Genomic DNA, 23,911 nt, shown 5'->3' on the forward strand with positions numbered 1-23,911 from the left:
GTTTTGACCATTATGACTATGCCAGTCTATAATCTGTTGCCTGCTTCTTTACCTCACTCAGTGTACTCCCAGCCTTTCATGTCGACTGTATTCTGCTTTTTCAGCTGCTGCCTGTATTGGCAGCTTTTTATGTCGACTGTAGCAATGCTAATGTCATTGAGTCGGCGTACTGACAGTCTATAATCTAAACTGTAGCCTGCTTCTCAACTTACCTGTGCGTACTGCTGCTCTTTAATTTACACTGCTTTCTCCTTATTTCTTCAATGCATTTGCATTGTTTCCATTGCTCATGTCACGCTATTTACTCATACGGAGTACTGCAATACTGAGAGCTGTGCCATCATCGGGGATTGCTGTGCACGCCGATGTGTGTGTGTTCGAGTCGATGTGTGTGTGTTTGAGTCCATGTGTGTGCACGTGTAGGTCCATGCGTGTGTTTAAGTCCATGTGTGCGTCTGTCTTTTACGATTGGACAACGCCCGATGTGTGTGTGTACGTCCAAGTGTTTGTGTGTCAGTCCAAGTGTGCGTGTCAGTCCATTTGTGTGTGTATCAGTCGCTGTGTGTGTGTGTGTTAGTCCATGTGTGTGTGTACGTCGATGTGTGTGTGTCAGTCCACGTGTGTGTAAGTCCATACATGTGTGTGTGTCACTCGATGTGTGTGTGTAAGTCAATGCGTGTGTGTGAGTCCATATGTGTGTGTTAATCCATGTGTGTGTATCTAAAGTACATGTCTGTGTGACACAGTCCATATGTGTATGTGTGTGTAGGGCAATGTGTGTCAGTCTATGTATGTGTGTGTAAGTCCATGTGTGTGTGTCTTAGTCCATATGTGTGTGTGTAAGTACATGTGTGTCTTTACGTCAATCTGTCTGTGAGTCCACATATATCTGTGTGTAAGGTGATGTGTGTGTGTCGCTGTATGTGTCTACGTCCATATATGTGTGTGTAACTTCATGTGTGTGTATCTAAAGTGGATGTCTATGTGTGTGTGAGTCCATATGTGTGTGTGTGCAAGTCCATGTGTTTGTGTGTGCGAGTCGATATGTCTGTGTGTGTCAGTCCATGGGCGTGTGTGTTAGTCGCTTTGTGTCCGTGGCTCCATGTGAGTCCGTGTAAGTCCGTTTATTTGCGTGTCTGTAGGTCCATGTGTGCGTGTGAGTGAATATGTGTGCTTTATTGACCTGGTCGAGGCCTATGATACCATCACCTGGGTTGTTCTTCATACTTTTGGAGTCCCTCACCCTTTGCTCACGATCCTTAAGGACCTTCATGATGGTGAGCGGCCCCGCATCAAACTACGTGGCCGTCAGTCAGAGCCATTCCCTCTACACCTTGGGGTGCGACAGGGATGTTCTCTGGCTCCCACATTATTTAACATATATTTTGACCACGTAGTTCGTGAAGACTTCAATGGCTGTACCGGAGGAATTACCATATGGTACATATACAATGGGAGGCTGATCGATGCCCGGGTATGGTCAAGGGATGGCTCCCTATTAATCAACCATGTAATGTATGCCGATGCTCTGGTGAATCCTGCTCACTCAGAGGAGGACTTGGAGGCACTGCTGCTGAACCTGGAGCTTGGCACTAAGAGGTGGGGCCTTACCATCAGCCCCATCAAATCTAAGCACCTGGCTGGGTATTTTGTACCATCGGACAATCCACCCCCACAACTCACAATTTCTGATGTGCCAGTTGTGGAGAGATTGGAGAGATTCCCATACCTGGCCAGTGTGCTCATGACCAGCTCCGGTTTAACACCAGAGGTCTCACTCCAAATCAGTTGAGCGCCATTATCTTTTCATCGGCTGCGTTACGCTGTGTGGAAGCTACCTGGTCTCTCGCTCCGCATGAAGCTCCAGGTTTTCTCGGCCACGGTAATCCCCTACCTTCTGTACGCTTGCGAAACGTGCACCCACCTAATGGAACATCTTCGCCGGTTGGAAACATTTAGGCTGGCCTGCTAACGATCCACCCTGGGTTTAACCATATTTGTGTGTGTGTGTGTGCGTCTAAGTCGATGTGTTTCTATGTGTGTGGGTCGATGTCTGTGTGTAAGGCCATGTGTGTGTCTGCCTTTTTTGCCCAGGCAACGCCGGGTACTTCCCGCTAGTGTTAAATAAATCACACATCCAGGACAGCAGTGGTTCAGGTGTCTGTGCAGCCTCCTTCCGCGACCTGGGCTTGACTGTCTTCACTCCAACGGTGTCCTCGTGACAGTACGGTCCCTTCACCTGATGAAGGCCACTTGTGTTGTGGCCGAAACGTCGTGATTTTTGTTGTTTTATTTTTTACCTACGTGACTTTACCGAATAGAACCAAAGAGTATGGATCCTTGCAGTCACGAAAGCTTCAAATCTAGAATTGATAACCTCTACGGGGAGGGCTTTCACCTATCTGTTAAGAGCTTTCAACAGACAACGGGACAAGAAGTCACAGCTCATCGAGATGCTGACCTTCCTCAAAAGATGCCGCGACCACAAGGTAATACCCATCGCCTTCACACTCACTTCTGCTGCATCCTCACCGAATTCAAAAAAGATTCTGTTTAAGGCCAGCCTATCTTTAATCTCAGATTGGATAAGGCTAAATTTCGATTTAAAGCTTTCATGACTGCAAGGATTCATCTTCTTTGGTTCTTTCGGTAAAGTCACGTAGAATGAGAATAAAATAATAAATTAATAAAATCAAATAACACAATAAAATTCTCACGACGTTTCGGCCACAACACAAGTGGCCTTCTTCAGGTGAAAGGAACAGACCTGTCGGGACGACAGAGCTTCAATGAACGTTGTTAAGATTTGTAGCATCTTTTGAAGCTGGTTTAGAGAAGTGAGGCACCTTGACAAAGGGGTTTACATATCAAACAGGAGAATTCAGCATTGAAATAGCTGAGTGATTAGCTTGTGACTGGTCATAGAAATAGCTATGTTAAAGTCAAAACTTACACATCCACAGAGGCACCTAGTACAAATCAAACAGGATAATTTAGCATTGAAATAGCTGAGTGATTAGCTTGTGACTGGTCATAGAAATAGCTATGTTAAAGTCAAAGCCTACCCATCCACAGAGGCACCTAGTACAAATCAAACAGGAGAATTTAGCATTGAAATAGCTGAGTGATTAGCTCGTGACTGGTCACAGAAATGGCTATGTTAAAGTCAAAGCCTACACATCCACAGAGGCACCTAGTACAAATCAAACAGGAGAATTTCAATGTATAGGCTTTGACTTTAACATAGCCATTTCTGTGACCAGTCACAAGCTAATCACTCAGCTATTTCAATGCTAAATTCTCCTGTTTGATTTGTACTAGGTGCCTCTGTGGATGTGTAGGATTTGACTTTGACATAGCTATTTCTATGGCCAGTCACAAGCTAATCACTCAGTTATTTCAATGCTAAATTATCCTGTTTGATTTGTACTAGGTGCCTCTGTGGATGTGTAGGCTTTGACTTTAACATAGCCATTTCTGTGACCAGTCACAAGCTAATCACTCAGCTATTTCAATGCTAAATTATCCTGTTTGATTTGTACTAGGTGCCTCTGTGGATGTGTAAGCTTTGACTTTAACATAGCAATTTCTAAGACCAGTCACAAGCTAATCACTCAGCTATTTCAATGTTAAATTCTCCTGTTTGATATGTAAACCCCTTTGTCAAGGTGCCTCACTTCTCTAAACCAGCTTAAAAAGATGCTACGGACCTTAACAACGTTCATTGAAGCTCTGTCGTCCCGACAGGTGTGTTCCTTTCACCTGAAGAAGGCCACTTGTGTTGTGGCCGAAACGTCGTGAGAATTTTATTGTGTATTTTATTTAATTAATTTATTGTTTTATTATCATTCTACGTGACTTTACCGAAAGAACCAAAGAAGAGAATAAGGCTACTCCGATATGAACTTGATACTTTAGACAGGACTCTCCTACAAGCTCATTTAATGTTAACATAAAAAATGTCACCTTCTGATTGGAACCACGTAGACAACATGACTGCTTCTTCTGCTGATTCACTATTAGTCAAATGCAAAGCTATTCATAATAAAGGTTTTTGGGTTAGATCGCGTTTATTTATAAATGTGTCGTAACCCTCCACCACCCGACACGGCCAATCAGCAAAAAAAGTGTCAAGTTGACAAAAGACAAATAATTCACTACTTTAGCCCACCGGTGTGTTGAAGAGTGAATCCACATTTACAGTTTGAGTACGACGTTTCGCTGGTAAATACATCCAGCATCATCGGGCAATTCGCCCGATGATGCTGATGCTGGATGCGAAGTAGTGAATTATTTGTCTTTTGTCAACGTGACACTTTTTTTTTTGCTGATTGGCCGTGTCGGGTGGTGGAGGGTTACGACACATTTATAAATAAACGCGATCTAACCCAAAAACCTTTATTATGAATAATATTGGTCGCGAAAGCCTACGTGTTAAACCAAATGCAAAGCTAACCTGATTTCTAAATTCAACCACCTATCAAAGGAGAACTCAGTCCCACATATAACAAAACTAGACGTTAACAAAATCGTCATTAACCAGAGTAGCACCCCGATTTCGGACAATCTGAAAACAGTACTGGCTAGAGGGCAAAATTTTGCTGTCACCCCAAAACATATACCTGTAAATGATATCATCTCTCAGGTCAATGTAGCCCTCAAAGGCGTAGGACACATCCAAGCAGACGTTGCGAGAGCTGAAATAGCCACTATTCTTAAGAATGCTAAGAAACCCATTAGCAACATCAGCAAAAATGAACGCTCTGAACTCGCGAATTTAAAAAACAGAAATGATATAGTCATCCTCTCAGCCGACAAAGGCAACGCTACTGTAATTATGGATAAAGATTCATACAACAACAAAATCCAGAACCTGCTCAGCGATGGAAGTTACAAAAAAATGTAAAATTACCCTACTAATAGCGTAACGATAAAAACCAACAAGATCATCACAAGTTTGACCTCCCTAATCGAACCAACCCTAAAACCTTCAGCTGCAAGACCCCCTAGATTCTATGGTCTCCCCAAGATTCATAAAGAAGGCACCCCACTACGACCCATCGTATCCACGATCAACTCCCCTACCTATAAGCTAGCACGTTTTCTGTCAGATACCTTGCTGCCTTTCACTGGCAAGACCTCCTCAGCAGTACTTAACTCAGCCCAATTGGTCTCTATGGTCAAAGACGTTGTACTGTCCCCTGACGATATACTTGTCAGCTTCGATGTGGTCTCTGTTCACCAAGGTCCCAGTACCTGATACCATTGAAATAATTGAAAATTTGGTACAACATGGACTAGACCCCGATACACCTGCGCTGGTTAGGCACTGCCTCACCAATACCTACTTTACTTGGAATGGCACCTTCTACAAACAAAATGAGGGTACCCCCATGGGTTCTCCCTTGTCACCAGTGATAGCCAATGTTATCATGGAGAACTTTGAATCAGAAGCCTTCCAGACTTCCACCCTCAGACCTTCCCTGTGGAAGAGATATGTAGACGACACTTTCGTCATTTGGCCACATGGCCTCCCAGCTTCGAACCTTTTCCTACACCACATCAATTCCAGACATCCCGCCATCAAATTCACCATGGAAGTGGAGAAAGATGGCAAGCTGCCATTCTTGGATGTTCTGTTTGAGAGGAGACCTGATGGCTCATTGGGACATTCTGTCTACAGGAAACCCACCCACACAGATTCCTACTTGAAACCTAATTCCCACCACCACCCAACTCAAAATAATTATCTCATCAAAACGTTATAACACTGGGCTCATTGCTTTTCGGACCAACACCACCTGACCAGTGAATTAAAACATGTACAATCTAGCCCTCAAGAGAAACGGATACTCTGACCGTACCATCCGCCAAGCTGTTTCTCCCTCCATACAGAAACAACCACTTGATACTCCGATGAAAACATTCACACTACCATATATAGCAGGCGTTACTAAAAAAATCTCCAAAATTCTAAACAAACAGAAGATCCTGGTCTGGTTCAATACAGTAGACAAAATCCGTGACCTGATCCCATCCGTGAAGGATGTCATTCCTAACTTACAGTACCCCGGGGTTTACAAATTGAGCTGCACCTGTGGTGATTGCTATATCGGGGAGACGAAACGACATGTCTCTGACCGAATTCGCGAGCACAAATCAGATTTGAAACACGGCAGAACGAATTCTTCTGCTGTAGCTGACCACTGTTACAACGCTGTGTGTGATCACGATAGAGTTTTCTCCGATACCAAGGTCCTTTGCAAACCCACGGGTTTTCATCAGAGATTTATCCAAGAGGCAATTCAGATTTACAAACACAGACACAATTTCAACCGAGGAGATGGTTTCAAATTAAGCAATCATTGGAAAGATGTTCTAAATCATACCAAACATTAAACTAATTTTCAATGGTACAGTATATTTATCCCAGTAGTGATATACCAAACTTTCACAGCAGCATATTTCCCTTCACACCAACATTTGTAAACTCCCCCCCCCCCCATGCCGGTCCTCTACGTGCTTTACGGTCATTTCCCTTCACACCAACATTTGTAAACTCCCCTCCCCCTCCAACCCCCCCCCCCCCCCCCCGTTACGGTAATTTTATGCTAATTCCTTTGTCAAAGCGTTTTGTTTCCTCCCACACAGTTTAAAAGGACGCGACCTGGGCTTGACTGTCTTCACTCCAATGCTGTTCTCGTGACAGTACGGTCCCTTCACCTGATGAAGGCCACTTCTGTTGTGGCCGAAACGTCGTGATTTTTGTTGTTTTATTTTTTACCTACGTGACTTTACCGAATAGAACCAAAGAGTATGGCTCCTTCCTATGTATTTGAATCTCCACCTCAACTGTCTCTTAGCAGCACGTTACATCATCATCAGCAGCCATCGTCTCTCTACCGCAGGATGAACGCCTCCCTATATTTGTTTTACATAATAAATTAATGAAAAAACAATCCTTAATTTAACATTTTAAATTAGTATCAATCATAATGAAGCATCTCCGTAACAGCATCTGGTCAGTGAGCATGCACCACATGCATTTACAACAGCACGCAGAACATGATACTATAACGAGTTTTGTACATGTTCGTAAACTCAAGTGACCCATTCTTTCGTTTAGATATTTCTACATTTAACTCTTTGTGTAGTGAGCTGTGTGTATTGAACTGCTGCAAACTAGAGGCCGACCGAAACTGAATTTCTGGATTTGGCCAAAACCAAAACCAGAAACCGAAAGTAAAAAATTGACTTTCGGCCGAAACCGAAGCCGAAACCGAAAGTTTAACTACATTTTCGACCAAGACCGAAACAGAAAGGTATATAAGCGAAGTTACCGAACACAAGATTTATGAAATACCTGCTTTACTACCCAGCTTCGCCCAGGACTTGGATTCACCACGGCCAGCCGCCTTTGTCTCCCCAGTGGCGATGTTGACACACCACACCAGTTACTCGTTTGAGGCTGAGTCGACCTAGGGGAGGCCCAGGACCGGTTCAAATAATCGTCACCGGCCGTGACGATTATTTGAATGAATCGCTACACAGTCGCTGCCTCACTCCCACACACACAGTACACAAGCTAAAAACAAAGATCCCCCGACTGACCGGCTGATAGACTTAGCATTAGCGTTATATTCTAAAAAGTAGGTCTTCGGTTGACGACTGAAAGTTAAAAATGTATTTCGGCCGAAACCGAAAGTGAACCGAAAGTGGCCAATTCCCAACTTTCGGCGCCAAAACCGAAACCGAATTTTGGTCGGCCTCTACTACAAACTAAATATCTATACTGTACATACAATGAGGGAAAAAAGTATTTGATCCCCTGCTGATTTTGTACGTTTGCCCACTGACAAAGAAATGATCAGTCTATAATTTTAATGGTAGGTTTATTTAAACAGTGAGAGACAGAATAACAACAACAAAATCCAGAAAAACGCATGTCAAAAATGTTATAATTTGATTTGCATTTTAATGAGGAAAATAAGTATTTGACCCCTCTGCAAAACATGACTTAGTACTTGGTGGCAAAACCCTTGTTGGAAATCACAGAGGTCAGACGTTTCTTGTAGTTGGCCACCAGGTTTGCACACATCTCAGGAGGGATTTTGTCCCACTACTCTTTGCAGATCTTCTCCAAGTCATTAAGGTTTCGAGGCTGACGTTTGGCAACTCGAACCTTCAGCTCCCTCCACAGATTTTCTAAGGGGATTAAGGTCTGGAGACTGGCTAGGCCACTCCAGGACCTTAATGTGCTTCTTCTTGAGCCACTCCTTTGTTGCTTTGGCCGTGTGTTTTGGGTCATTGTCATGCTGGAATACCCATCCACGACCCATTTTCAATGCCCCGGCTGAGGGAAGGAGGTTCTTACCCAAGATTTGACGGTACATGGCCCCGTCCATCGTCCCTTTGATGTGGTGAAGTTGTCCTGTCCTCTTAGCAGAAAAACACCCCAAAAGCATAATGTTTCCACCTCCATGTTTGACGGTGGGGATGGTGTTCTTGGGGTCATAGGCAACATTCCTCCTACTCCATACACGGCGAGTTGAGTTGATGCCAAAGAGCTCCATTTTGGTCTCATCTGACCACAACACTTTCACCCAGTTGTCCTCTGAATCATTCAGATGTTCATTGGCAAACTTCAGACGGGCATGCATATGTACTTTCTTGAGCAGGGGGACCTTGCGGGCGCTGCAGGATTTCAGTCCTTCATGGCGTAGTGTGTTACCAATTGTTTTCTTGGTGACTATGGTCCCAGCTGCCTTGAGATCATTGACAAGATCCTCCCGTGTAGTTCTGGGCTGATTCCTCACCGTTCTCATGATCATTGCAACTTCACTAGGTGAGATCTTGCATGGAGCCCCAGGCCGAGGGAGATTGACAGTTCTTTTGTGTTTCTTCCATTTACGAATAATCGCACCAACTGTTGTCACCTTCTCACCAAGCTGCTTGGCAATGGGCTTGTAGCCCATTCCAGCCTTGTGTAGGTCTACAATCTTGTCCCTGACATCCTTGGAGAGCTCTTTGGTCTTGGCCATGGTGGAGAGTTTGGAATCTGATTGATTGCTTCTGTGGACAGGTGTCTTTTATACAGGTAACAAGCTGAGATTAGGAGCACTCCCTTTAAGAGTGTGCTCCTAATCTCAGCTCGTTACCTGTATAAAAGACACCTGGGAGCCAGAAATCTTTCTGATTGAGAGGGGGCCAAATACTTATTTCCCTCATTAAAATGCAAATCAATTTATAACATTTTTGACATGCGTTTTTCTGGATTGTGTTGTTGTTTTTCTGTCTCTTACTGTTCAAATAAACCTACCATTAAAATTATAGACTGATCATTTCTTTGTCAGTGGGAAAACGTGCAAAATCAGCAGGGGATCAAATACTTTTTTCCCTCACTGTATACAGGCCGGTCTGACGTAACCAGGGTTCTTTCTACGAGAATGTGCTATAACAAGCAATTTGAATTTTAAACAATTTTTTAGCAAAATTAGCAAATGTTCGCGTAACGAGCGGAGACGGTTTAATCAACTTGTTTTCTTTGGCAGCAGGGAGCACACGGTGGCCTGCAGTTGTTTGCATCGCGCGATTGCAGATGCGCTTCTGCTGCCGTCTGGAATTCTCTTCCTTCTGATATTAGGAAGCCGCTGGGGCGATGCACTTTATTGAAAACTCAGTCACAGACTGGTGGGGCAAGTGCTGTTATTGATCCCCTTTGAAGTCGGACATGGCAAAAGGGAGTATAAATGTCCAGCACCATACCTGGCCACATTTGTTTAATAGGTTCTGCTGATTACCCATTTTACCAGGCACTCATTTAATGCAGACTCAACCTAGAGGACCCAAAACTAGTCTAGATACCATGAGATACTGATAACTGTGGCTGTGTTGGTTGTGCAGCATAACTCGCCACATACACACATATAGGCTATGCACACAAAGATACACAGATACAAACGAGAAAAATCTCCCATATAGTTTTTGACAGATTATATTATTGGGATTAGTTCTGCTAGCGAGCACTTAAGAAGGCCCGTACAACACATTAATGGGTAGATACATACACACAATAACAGCCATTCTCCACTAAACATTGGTGACGTCAACAAGGTGCTTGTGCCAGGCGAAGTGCACACTGAGGGCATGTGGACTGTTGAAGGCTCGTGGGCAGGAGGTTACAGGATAAAGGTGCCATGGGTTGAGTGACAGGGATGACTGGCAGATCTACCACATGTGCTCCCAACTGTTCCAACTTGCTGCATTTTATTCGTCCTGCACTACGCTCGTAGTTGTGAGCATCACTCCACCGCCCTCCATTATTACTGGAGGTGGACATCCTTAATAAAAACTCATCCAGAGAGTCCGATCTTGACACAACTGGTACAAGCTGTCAGAAAGTCTAATCAGCTCCACATCCTTCTGTTACACAGCAGTAAAACTTTTCCCTATCGCGTTTTGCCCCTTATATTTGGCCAAACAGAAGCTGCTTGGGCGCGTAGTGACTGGGCATTTGGGCTAGATGCCCCAGCCAATGCTGCCTCACCTGCCTTAGAAGCTCACTAATGGGAATTTGTCCAGCTCTTTTAAGGATCTAAGCTGCTCACACAATCCAGTTTGTTAAACCCACGGCGGATCGTAGACAACTTGAATATTCAAAACCAGTGTAGATGGTCTTTTAAAAGGGATCCACATTTCTCAAATATAGAGAAGGGAGGGGATATCTGGCTGAGAAGACCCAGAGCTTTATGTGGAGTGACAGGCCATGCAGCTTTCACAGTGCGTTACGCGCTTATTTGGAGTATGACCTCTGCTGCCAAACTGGAGCTGGTTATAAGCACCCTTTCCAGGTATGGACAAAATTTCCACTCTGTCCTAAACTGCCCCACCACTCATGGGGAGTGGAGGGAGGGGATAATACAATGACAGAATACCCAGGCAGGTGCTTTGTTTTTTTAGATGATCATAAACCCCATCTCTTAGTAGTACGCTCTCAGTTCAACAAAATTTTATCCAGCTCATTCTGGATATAATTCTGGTGGGAATGGTTGTAATGTAGAGCTGGGCAGTGATAACGCATGCTCCTGATGAATGAGGAACCGACAGATTGGGACGAGATTCAGGATTATGTAAACAACGCCACCAACACCTGACCAAGAACCCGTTGCAATATTCGTAAATAATTGATTAGTGATGAAACGTGGTACTGAACTGAAAAAAAACCGTGAAAAACTGTTACAAGGGCCCATAGAAGACTACAAGGACCTAAGAAGCCAATGCAAAACTCAGATCTGGCATGACCAGAGGAGGCCTGATGGAAAAGCTACAGCAGTGGAATAATAACTCTCAAACAGTCAAATCAAAGTTGACTTCGCAAAAGTTCAGTCAGCTCAGGGGAGCCTACTTCAATGTGCCCTGCGTAATTACAGATGCTGGTGAGCAGTTGAAGGCAGAAGATAGTATTCTAGAAATAATTCCTCCCAATTTCAGAATTTATCTCATTATAACCCTTTAAATAACTCATCCAAGTCACAGATTTAGTCATGTTAAACTTGCCATTTTAGATATATTTCTTGTGGAAGAGCAATAATTTTAATTACAGTAAATATAGCCCTGTGTAAACATTAATAAGGATTTTTTTTTTCAAATAGTTACTTGTTAGACATTAGCATGAGTGGTGGCTATAGTATATATGATTGGTATTATACTTAGGATGATATTGGTTATAATTCTGAAAGTAATAACTATTTTAATTATGAAATTTAAAAGTACACACATTTTAATTAAACACATTTAAAATTATTCACTTTGGTTATAACTTTGATGACATTAATTATACTGTTGATGGTTGTGGTTGTCATTTTAGAAAGACATGCTGCATAGCAATTAATTAATTCCCAAAACAATAATAAGAATAAAGTATTTTCGAATGCACTACTGCATGCAGGCAGTCCTCCCTATGCCGTGGCAGTCGTAGAGGTTATTAGACCATAATTCTCCAGTGGTCTGTATTTCACTAGCAAACATTCGCCCTGAGCAAGTCTTGACGTGCAGAAAAGGGCATGACAAATGATCTGCTGATCTGCTGAGCAGTCAAATAGTACGAGGTGAGACTGTAATGGGAGGACAAGGGTGGGGGCGTGAGCTCAGTCGCGTGTGACCTCAAACAGCACACGTCTCACCAAGAATTATGAAAAAAATTACACCTGGCAAATGGACATCCATTCATGTTTACGCCCAAGGTGCAACAACTCTGTTGGCATCTTGCTCGGAATGTGACTCATCCAGCCTTGTCACATACAGGCAGTAGAAAGATCAGCGAGGAAAATATTACAATAAAGAGTGCATTTCTAGAGCATCTCGAATACATCTTCATTTCAAGGCGCTGTGTACAACAGTTAGACAAGCATCATAGGGAACAAAAAGGTATGTATAGACTGCATACGTTCATACAGAGAGAACAGACAGTGATGGACATAGGAGAAGTTGGTTTATGACTAGAGACAGTCTCAGAGAATTGTGCCGGAAGGAGGAAATAAGTGGAATTCTATTGAGTTAAGGTTGCATAAAAGCTCCCTTTGTTGCTGGGCGGAAAGGATGGAGGGGAGTAGAGAGCGATGAGAGAGGCGATAGAGGAGAGAGCACGGCGAGAGGAGTGGAGTGACTTGTTTTTTTATCAGGTAAAGCCCACTGAGCTATTCAGCTCTTTTTGAGAAGCGACCTGGCAACAAATGATAGATCAACGAAGTGGCTTAACACGTGGAAATTGATAGCAGCCAAATAATCTCAACGCATGCTTCCAAGTGTGGAGGGAAAACCCGGAGGACCCATCGAAAAATTAATGCGACCAAACGGAGAACTGCAAACTCCAAATAAACAACAGGCATCAGGGTCGGGAGCGAGCCCACGCCATCCTGCATATAAGGCAAGGGAGATAACATCCCTCCACCACGGTGCCGCATCAGAGGGAGAGAGAGGAAGGCAGGAGCAAGTCCAGGGAGGATCTTGAAGATGGCGAGGGCGATCATGTATTTGATCCACACATTAATCGAGAGCCAGTGGAGGAATCGTAAACAAGACCTCAGCTTTACCAACGAAAACAACAGGTGAGACAGAACAAATGTAGTGTAATATGAAAGACAAGTATCCCAGTTAGATGGCACACTTAATAAAAATCCACTTTCTACTTTCATTTAAACATTTACAGCGAAATAAGTTCAACTCCATTGTATCGTCAATTGTGAACTTGGGCTTCGACGCGAATGAGTCCCATAAGCAGCACCACGGAGTGAAGCGGACAGAGGTGCCAATCGCTCTCTGACGTGACTGAGTTGGCACGAGAAAACAATTCAGCCCCGATTGACAGCTTCTGAACAGGGAAGTAGGAGCCAATCGAGTTAACAATTAACACTGTGACTTTTAAATCGACACATTTCCTGTTAAAATTGGATTGACCGTACATTGCAGTGAGGCAAAGGGCAGTAAAGTGACCAAAGCCACCAGGCCCTGTACCAGTATACCGCGTCAGATTAATATGGGGCGCTACAGTGGCGAGATGTTATCTCAATTGCCTCGTATGCAGGAGGTCGAGGGTTTGATCCAGACCCTGACGCCTGCATATTTGGAGTTTGCAAGTTCTCCCCGTAGTCGCGTAGATTTTTTTCTGGGTCCTCCGGTGTTTCCCTCCGCACTTAGAAACATGTGTTTTGATTATTTGGCTGTTAGAAATGTCCACATGACAAGCCACTTTGTTGGGCTATCATTAGTGGCCAGGTCGCTTCTGAAAGTGCGAATAGCTCAGTGGATTTTACCTGATAAATAAAATCGTTTTGTTTTGAATCTCACGTGACAAACACCAAATCCAACCAACACGCCCAGTGCAGAGACGCACTGAAAAAAAATCAGTGAATGCACCAGAATGAAGCAGGAAACATCTCACCAAGTTGTATATGCAACAAAGAGACAACTATAGACAAATAATCAAATTCACAACCAGACCTGGATATAATAAAGTTAATCCCTGATGGATAATGGGCACCCTATGCCCTGTCGGTCGTAGTTTGTTTTGTTTAGTGATACTTCACCACGCTGGCCAGTACAGGTTGGCGAAGCGAGGGCGCCAGGACCGATTCATTTGTCACTCGCCTCTGATATTCGGCCATGGTTTCGTAGTGCAGTGCGCTCAGGACTGTGCAAATGCTCCACCCGATATGCCATGGGCACCCCCGCGCATGAGACATTCAATCTCAATGGAATTTCTGGGTGAAATATTTCTTGAAATTAAAAAATTACAGTGCAAAGAAAGAAAATAGATCAATTGGAAAGTGCAATGACACAGTGGCCAGGTGTGAGATACAATGGATTCAAATTATGAATCAGACTGAACGTACAAGCCAAGCACACCATGGTGGTGCTCGATTTATCCACCCAGCCACACACTTCAGTGTGATTGCTTTCCAGCGCCTATCTCATCACTCGCGAAGGGAGTCGCTGCGTCGGTGTCTCGCCCATGCAGCTCCACGCTACCCACAGCAGACGGCGCACTCCCTGCAAAGGATCCCGGTCGCGCGTCTACTACGCCTACAGCACGAGCTCCAACACACATCTCCCATATATCTTCTTGGTTCTTTCGGTAAAGTCACGTAGAAGGGAAATATAAAACAAAATAATAAAAAGAAAACATGTTTTATTTGTATTATTTTATTATTTCTCTTCTACGTGACTTTACCGAAAGAACCAAGAAGATGAATCCCTGCAGTCACGAAAGCTTTAAATCGAAATCTCCCATATAGGTCCACAGACTGGTGGGGCAGTTTCAATTGCATTCATTAGGTATAGTCCTGTAAGCCATGCGGCTTTTGACCCGGGTGCAACCGCAACAAACAAAAACACGAAAAAAGAACATTAAAGTGACTACACGCAACAGAAACATCCAGTAATAAACAGCAAAATCTTCCAAAAAAAACATAAACGCTGTGTGCAAAAATCCCATTGTTAGCGCCCCTATGAAAGTCGGCATTGCAGAAGAGTGGTTGGGTGGTCAGAACCACGCCGGACTGCATTTGTCTCCCCTAAATGTGATGTTTACACACCACCCAGGTACTCATTTGAGTGACACACACACTGACCTCCCTACCCTTCACACTCACACGTGCCACTCCATCTTCCGCACACACAGACTTTGATACACAAATACAACATACACCGTGTAGTTCACACAGGCGGCTTACAGTCTGGACCACGCTACCCACGCTGGCCATTATAGGCGCTCGCTAACACCACTTGCCCCAGACTGTGATTATAGCCCCATAACCTCACCCCCTACCCCACACCACAAACTCCCCACATTCACGCACTCTGTGAAGTGTCACACCTCCCACCGTCCCCCACGCACCACAAACTCCCCACACTCACCAATGCTGTGAAGTATCAAAACACCCACCGTCCCACACGCACCACAAACTAACAACATTCACCCACGCTGTGAAGTGTCACACCACCCACCGTCCCCCACGCACCACAAACTCCCCACACTCACCCACGCTGTGAAGTGTTACACCCTTCACCGTCCCCCATGCACCACAAAACTCCCCACACTCACCCACAGTCCCCCATACACCACAAAACTCCCCACATTCACCCACGGTCCCCCATGCACCACAAACTCCCCACACTCACCCACGCTGTGAAGTGTCACACCACCCACCGTCCCCCATGCACCACAAACTCCCCGCACTCACCCACGCTGTGAAGTGTCGAGTCGCCCGCGTCTCTCGCCCCTGACACGCGCAGACGCGGCCCCGCTCTCCGTGTCGCCTCCTCTGCCGCTCTCTCAGGCTCAGGCCCTGACACCAGCAGTGACATCAAGAAGTCTCCTCCAGTAGCAGCAGGAAGGATAGGGATAGGGGGGTGAGGGGAGGGTTGGTGGGAGGGGTGAGGGGGGGTTGGAGGGGTGCCGGGTGTGGGGAGCTGTGGCACCTGCAAGCACTGTTCTCTATGTGTGTTAAGTGTTACGTTTGATGTTTTATTATTATGATTTGTATCTCTCATGGTAATAAGGTTTCTCAAGCGTGGAACATTACGGGGCGGAAAGTAGCTCATCTTTTAGCATGAGAGTCAATGGGGTAACGATGATTGTTCGACGAGTTTTTGCTTATCGAGCATTTTCCACGGAACGTATTTTGCTGGTTAAGCGAGACACGCCTGTGTTACATTGTACTGAGACAATGTTGGTTATTGTGATTGTGAGTTCCTCACCAGGTGACTTGTCATTGGTCCATGAGCTCAACTCACGATAACCATCAATGTGATCAGCTCACCTTTCACGCAACTCGTGTGATGCACTGATGCAGGCCGTGAAACTCATGAAATATCTAAAGTGAGTCATTTGTTCCTAAAATAAGCATTGAGGTGGTGCTTATTTCCTGCTCACAGCCATCTTCCGGTGGTGGTTATAATTCTAATTTTCTATGACGGGAGCGATTTCTATTCTCAATATCGTGTGGCGATTTTTATAGCTGGGTAGACAGTGGCAGTGTAGCAATCATTGCTCAATGATATTTCTATTTTTCTGACCCCGGGCGACTTGCAAATGAAACTGACTTGACTTCACCTGATTGGATTTCCCCACAAAGTCGTGCTGATTTTATCGACCCATTAAGGAGAGTGAGATGAGTCAACCCCAACCAGGGTTTGACCTCAACCTTTTAATTGCAAAGCCGTTTACTCTACTACTGAGATACCAAGGCAGTTAGTTAACATATGAGTATTATCATCCTTAATAGAGATTTTTTGGGTTGGATCGTGTAAATTTATAAATGTGTTGTTGTAACCCACCACCACCCGACACAGTCAACTAGTAAGGGTTGTCACGTAAACAGAACATGCCAATTCGTCACTAGTACAGCACACCGGTGTGTTGGAGAGCCAAGCCTCAACATTTACAAACTGAGTACGACGTTACGCCAGTAATTACAACTAGCTTCATCAGATTTGAGAAGTCTAACTGTTTCGTTCCTTATACAGAGGCGTAGATGTGGCAACTACACTTCTGCTCTCTGCGCAAAGTGAGGGGGGGTGGGGAAATAATGAGCCAACGTACATTATGCATGTGTATTATGCGAGCCCTTTGATCTTGTCCTTTCTCTCTATTGTGTGTATGAAAATAGCCATACCAACTATAATCCCTATTAGAGTATGGTTCCCTTTAAAGGCATGCATTTAAATAATGTATTATTTGATTATTCGCTTCCACGCAGCACTAAGGCGGTAGCTATCCGAACGGTTAAAATATTTTTTACTTCTTTCAATCTCGACATATTCTCTAATTAGTCTTGGCCAGTAGTAGCTAGTTTTGCAAAGGAACTTCAACATTATCAAAAACATTTCAGTATCCTTGTTGGCACGCCTGTTCTGCAACTGCTGACAGTTGTATTTTGGAGTTTTTAATATTTCTCTGACGTTATTTTAGTCTCGTGCTGATCATTCATCCTGTTTGCCCAGTCATAACATTTTCCACAAGTGTAGTTAATCCTGTACAAACCTTCTGTTGATAGCTTCGGTAAAACATCTTTCATACAGATATTAATTTCTGTATTTTATGTACCGTGTCAAATCTGACTTGGATGTTTTGTTTTTCCAAACATCTGGCTAGTTTATCAGTTAGTACCGCAATGTACAGTATTTTTGGTCGTTTTAATTACTTGTGCAGTTTCAATGCTGGTGTTATTTGATTTGGATTTGACATTCGAATGCCTTTGTTGATTTGTGTATCATTGTAACCATTCACTTGAAGCGCTTCTTAGCTCGATTAATGAGCGTCTAGATAAGAGCAGATTTCTGTGTGGGGTCATGGTGTGACTCTCCATTCAGATATGCGTCAGTATGCGTTTTCTTTCAGTAAACACCGTCTTTTATTTTACCATTTTTACCCCGTCCGAGCAGAATATCCAGAAATAGTAGAGTTCTGTCAGCTTCCACTTCCATGGATGAACTGGATGGATGGGTTTTGCGAGTTGAGATAATTTAGAAATGCGTTAGTGTATCTCTGCTGGGTGGCCAGACCACCAATGTGTTATTCACATATCTTAACCAAGCAGAGGGTTTTAGTGTGCTTGAAGCTATTGCTTAAAAATCTTCAATGTACAAATGCGATATCACAGGAGATAAAGGAGAGTCCATTGCTTCTCCTTCCTTTTGTTTATAGAAGTCACCTTGCCGCAAGAAGTATGTGTTCTTTAGAGTGTTCAGCTAGTTCGTTACCAGAGTGTCGAGTAATTAAATTGTACTCAGATTATATTCATAGCTCTTTCGGTAAAGTCACGTTGAAGGGAAACAATAAAATAATAAAATATATATAACAAAAAAAATTCTCACGACGTTTCAACCATAACACAAACGGTCGTCATCAGGTGTGAAAAACCAACGGCAAGAAGCATTTCAAAGAAGTGTCGGTCCGCATTTTTTTATTTATTTTCAGACGGTGTGCTTATTTATTTATTTAATAAACCGTCTGCGCCATGCGCAGCGATTTGGATTGTAAATGTTGTGGCTTGGCTCTCCAAAACAACCGGTGTGCTGTACTAGTGACAAATTGGCATGTTCTGTTTATGTGACAACCCTTACTAGTTTATATATTTACGCGATCTAACCCCAAAAAAACCTCTTATGGATATTGGTCGCAAAAGCCTACGTGTTAAGCATACTGCAGCTTATTGAAAACATTCTCAAATATGCCAACAAGCAAATCATTACAGTCGTCTAGTCCAGAGTAAATAATGGCGTGTGTTAGCTTCTCAGCATCAGCTAGAGAAAGGCAAGAGCATATATTAGCAATGTTGTGAAGGGGAACGAATGACGGTCTTACAAATTTTCAAATATGTGCTTCAAAGAACTGGGCAAAATGAAAACAGATGCAATATATCAATCAATGCAAACTACCACCATCATCAGATATATAACCAAGCCATCCTCTAAATTATAACTTCCAGAAATGATAATTTATGACAATTAGTTATCATCTACAGCACTGCACAATCCCCAATGCACTGGTGTGAATATTTGTTAAGATGTTTTCAGCAACTTCATTCATTTTATGTCTATAACAACTTCAACTTTAAAATAACACAATGTGCACAGACTCTCAGAGAGAACGATTCTGAGTGCAGGTTGTAAGGAGTAGCTACAGACAAGTGGGAGAGTCACCCACGCGATGAGCCAGCACCAAATCTTTTGCCAGGCTCTGTGGTGAGGCCAAGTGGCTCCGATTGGAGGCACTTGGGCAATGGGTAAACATTGCCACTGGGAAGTAAAAGACAGCCGGGCATGGTGCTGGTCACCCACCCCCTCGTGTGCTGTGCAGACCTTCATCGATGCTCTCTAACAGCACGTGCCCCAAACGTCTATTATGGTTATACGGGGTATCATTGGCGCAGTCTCGCATATGTGTGTAGAGGTGTTAACTACGCGCTGTTGCGTAACCTGCGTTGCCACCAGGGCGGTGCAGCATTACCCCTGGGTACAACGGTTGGGGTCAGTCGAGGTGAAACGGATCGTGGCCAGGGTTTGGTGCGAACCAATCAGACGGTTCCACGTGGGAATGTATGATTGGTTCTACCTGGCCACGAAGGGGTATAAGACGGGTGACCCAACGGACCTCGGGGAGTTCTCTCCCTGCACGAAGACAGAAGACTGGGCTGAAGCCTAGCTAGGACCCTGGACCAGCCTTTCAGCCCTTCTAAGGGCTAAGGCTCGGCATACCCAGTGGTCAGGACCCACCGGGCCAGCGGTGGGTCAGATAGCCTCCCCTAGGTCCTAGCCGGAGGACTAGGATAGCGGTAGACGTGTGAGTCCCGCCAAGTCCGGAGGTTGTACCTCCTTAAGTATCAAGGAGGTTAGCGGTAGACGTGTGAGTCCCGCCAGGTCCGGAGGCTGTACCTCCCTAGGGTATCGGGTGAGGGGACCGAATATCCCTCTGTGTGTGTTAAGCGTTGTATAAGGAAATAATACAATAAACAGAGTGTGCCTCCTAAAGAAGTCTGCTCGTCCTTACAACACTACAACTGGAGTCAGAAGTGGTTGGAAATGTAAACCAGAAGTTCAGCCCACGCGCGGAGCCAGAACGAAGATAACGCTGTCTCACCTGCAAGCACCGCCAGCTCCGCTGAAAACGCTGCCGCGTTGACGGCCGCCCAGCCACCGGTTGAGCAGCCGGTTGCTCCCCCTGCCATGGGGGACGGACTCAGGGCAGCACACGGCCGTCTCGCTCAACTCCTACACGCCGCGGCCTCCATTCTCGAAGAGATCAACTTGGAGGTTGCGGGCAGGCCGAGTCAACCGCTGGCAGACGTTCCCGCCATCGGCCGGGGCAGACATTTTGATTTTCCCGCCGGGGAACCACGTGATTCCGCCGGAAGCGGAAGCCAGGGGCATCCTGGGAACGCGGGGGGCCAATCACAACCCACAACGTCATCAGCACGCGACGCTGCGAATTCAATTTCCTCAGCGGACGCCGCGTCATCACTGTACCGACACGGTACAGTAGACTCTATCGGCCGGGAAATCGCCGATCTCCGGCTCGAGACGGTACAAGCTGAGGGGGAGACGACGTCCGCCCTCCAACAACGCCTGCCCATCTTCCGAGAATTCACATCTGAAGGGGGCGACTGGGCGGCGTTCCAGCGTCGCTTCCTGAGCCACCAAGAGATGGTGGGCTGGTCGGACGCACAGGCGCTCCGAGCACTACCGGCCACTTTGGATGACGACGCTCTCGCCTCGCTCCTCACCATCCCCAGGCAACAAAGGGCGACTCTTCAATCGGCCCTCCGACGGATGTCCGACGTGTACGGGCCTCCATCCGACGTCCGCAGCCGATTTTACGACAGGCAACACCGCCCTAAAGAGTCTCCATTGGCATTCCGGACCGCTCTACTGGCGATGGCAAGAGCGGGTTACCCTCGCATGGACGACGAGGCCATCGATGCCATCGTTCTCCAGAAGATGCTGGAGCTGGCGCGCGAGCTGCGCATCGTCACCCAAGCGGTGGACGACGACAGTATGTGCTCGCTACGAGCCGCTCGGTGCATCCACGCACATCTGCTGCTCCACACGGAATCGACCATTGCCGCCTCGGCTTCGACGTCGGAGCCTGCCAGCAGGTACGCCGAGTTCTCCCCCGACCGGGCCTTCATGGCGACCAGGTCAACGGGCCGGCGATCGTCCGACCACGGTGGTCGCCGCAACGACCAGCAGCGGGGACGGCCTGCTCCACGCGGCGACGTGACGTGTTTCAACTGTGGCCGACGAGGCCACATCTCCTCTGACTGCCGTGCGCCTCGACGACGCCCCTCCGCATCCCGGGGCCAGGACTACAGGACATCCACGGCATCGCGGCAAAACCAGGCAAGTCGCGACGCCTCTCACACTCGGCCCTCATTCACACCATACACACTGCAACGCACCATAAGAAGGGCTCGCGATTCGGCGTGTGATGGGGGGTATTCTGGCGTTTGTTCGCGGCCACTCGGACCTGGGCAGTGGTCTGAGTTGGCCCATAGGGTAGTCGCGGCGACGGCAGGTTCGTCCGTGGTTGTCGGATCAATCGAGGGTGTGGAATTTCGCGTGTTGGTCGATACTGGTGCGTCGGCTACGATCATTTCGGATCTGATTTACAATATACTGCCCGTACGATGCCGCCCCTTGGAACGGGTTTCTATCCCGTGTTTCGCCGCTAATGGCAGTTCACTTGGCATTATTGGGCAAATTCGGGCGCAAATTTCGATTGGAGACATTAAATTGGCAGGGCCTATTTTGGTCTCTTCTTCCCTCGCCGTGCCGTGTTTGTTAGGCACTGATTTTCTCGCGAAAATGCCTATTAAGATCCTTGTAGATCAAGGCTGCATCGAACTCCCGTCGGGTCGACGGATGGCGTTCTTGCCCACACCCTCACATCCGCGCATGGCTAGTGCCTCGGTGCAGGCGTTTGTTGCAAGCACAGTCCGCATTCCGCCAGGGACACAAATGCTCATGCCCTTGCAACTTAAAAAAACGCTAGCCCCGGAGGCCTCGGCACATGGCATTTTGCTGGGGCCTTCAAACGCAGCTGCTAAGGGGTTAGATTTGGTGGCTGCACAGACCCTCGTAGCAGCCGACAGGGAGCTGTTCTTGCAGGTTTTGAATGTCGGATTGTCCACAACTGTCATTCCGCAAGGAACTGTGCTCGCTCACGCGACCCCGGTGCCGTTGGGGACCGGAGTCGCGGGACACGTGCATGACACGCCGCAGGTCCCACCTCCTTCCGAATCGGATGAGAGATGGTTGGACGCGCTCTGCACAGACACGGGTGATCTGTCTGATTCGCAGCGAATTAAATTGCGCGCTCTTCTGCGAGAATTTTCCGATGTCTTTAGTAAATCAAAATTTGATATTGGCTGCACCAAGCTGCTGCGTCACCACAGTGATACTGGTGACGCTGCCCCGATTCGACAAAACCCGTTTCGGCTTAGCCCGGCAGAGAAACAGCATGTTAAATCGGCTGTGGATGACATGCTGAAGGCCGATATAATTTCTCCCTCCACTAGTCCCTGGGGTGCTCCAATAGTGCTGGTCAAAAAGCACGATGGCAGTCTCCGTTTTTGCGTTGATTTTCGGCGCCTAAATAAAATCTCGGTAGCGGACGCCTACCCTCTCCCTCGTATGGACGAGTCATTGGATGCCCTGGCAGGGGCGCACTATTTCTCCACCTTGGACCTTCTGTCGGGGTTTTGGCAACTCCCCCTCGACGAATCGTCAAAACCTAAGACTGCTTTTCGGACACCACAGGGCCTTTTCGAGTTTAATAGATTGCCCATGGGTCTCCACTCGGCCCCAGCGACGTTCCAGAGGCTCATGGAGCTGGTCCTCGCTGGGCTCCAGTGGGACTCATGTCTCATTTATCTTGACGACGTCATCGTCTTTAGCCGCACGTTCGGCGAACACATCGAACGGTTGCGTGCTGTCTTCTTGAAAATGCGGGCCACTAACTTGAAATTCAAGCCGCAGAAGTGTCACCTTCTGCGTGATTCTGTGCGCTATCTGGGCCACATAGTTAGCCGCTCGGGCATCTCTACCGACCCTGAAAAAACCAAATGTGTTCAACATTGGCCGACCCCTACATCTGCGGGCGATGTTCGTAGTTTTATTGGTTTTGCGTCGTACTACCGGCGGTTTGTTGCTGGCTTCGCGATGATTGCCAAGCCGCTCCACGCCCTTACGTCAAAAGGGGTGGCGTTTCATTGGGGGGACGCAGAACAGGCTGCGTTCGACTCCTTGCGGAACGCGCTCGTGACGGCACCGTCCCTTGCGTACCCCGATTTTTCCGTGCCTTTCGTGTTGGACACCGACGCTAGCAATACGGGGATTGGGGGTGTTCTGTCCCAAAAAGTTGATGGCATTGAAAGGGTTGTTGCCTATGGTAGCAGAGTCTTGTCTCTTGCTGAACAAAGATACTGTGTGACCAGACGTGAGCTGCTGGCCATTGTTTTTTTTATTCAGCAATACAGGCCGTACCTGTATGGTCAGCATTTTACCGTGCGATCTGATCATTCGGCTTTACAGTACGCTCTGCGGGTTGACCAACCGTCCGGGCAGCTTTCTCGGTGGCTCGAAGTCCTTCAGGACTCCGATTTTAATGTCACTTACCGTAGGGGTGCACAACACACGAATGCCGATGCGTTGTCTCGCCTTCCGCCGGCTCAAAAATGTGCGTGTTTTTTGGGCTCAGGCCGTTCTAAGCCGCCACTGCCTGCGCAGGTCGCGCCTCTCACAACGGTGTCAGCCGCACTTCCCGCCGCCTCAGCGCCGATGTTGGATCATGCAGATCCAATGGCCAGTGACGATTTGCTGGGGCTAACTTTGGCCGAATGGGGTCGGCACC

The 23,911-nt window shown here is 46.4% G+C and overlaps 1 protein-coding gene across 1 annotated transcript in view; it reads right to left on the reverse strand.

Moving 5' to 3' along the window:
* LOC116937620 (NACHT, LRR and PYD domains-containing protein 3-like) overlaps window positions 1-15,866 on the reverse strand; it is a 54,559-nt gene extending 38,693 nt beyond the window's left edge. The window contains exon 1 of the mRNA XM_032944776.2: window positions 15,741-15,866. The gene's annotated coding sequence lies outside the window, so the exon portion shown is untranslated. The remainder of the gene's footprint in view (window positions 1-15,740) is intronic.
* Between the last annotated feature and the right edge of the window lie 8,045 nt (window positions 15,867-23,911).

Source organism: Petromyzon marinus (assembly GCF_048934315.1).
Source record: "Petromyzon marinus isolate PM22_M1 ecotype Great Lakes invasive population chromosome 84 unlocalized genomic scaffold, UKy_Petmar_22M1.pri1.0 chr84_unloc.3, whole genome shotgun sequence".
Lineage (NCBI taxonomy): Eukaryota > Metazoa > Chordata > Hyperoartia > Petromyzontiformes > Petromyzontidae > Petromyzon > Petromyzon marinus.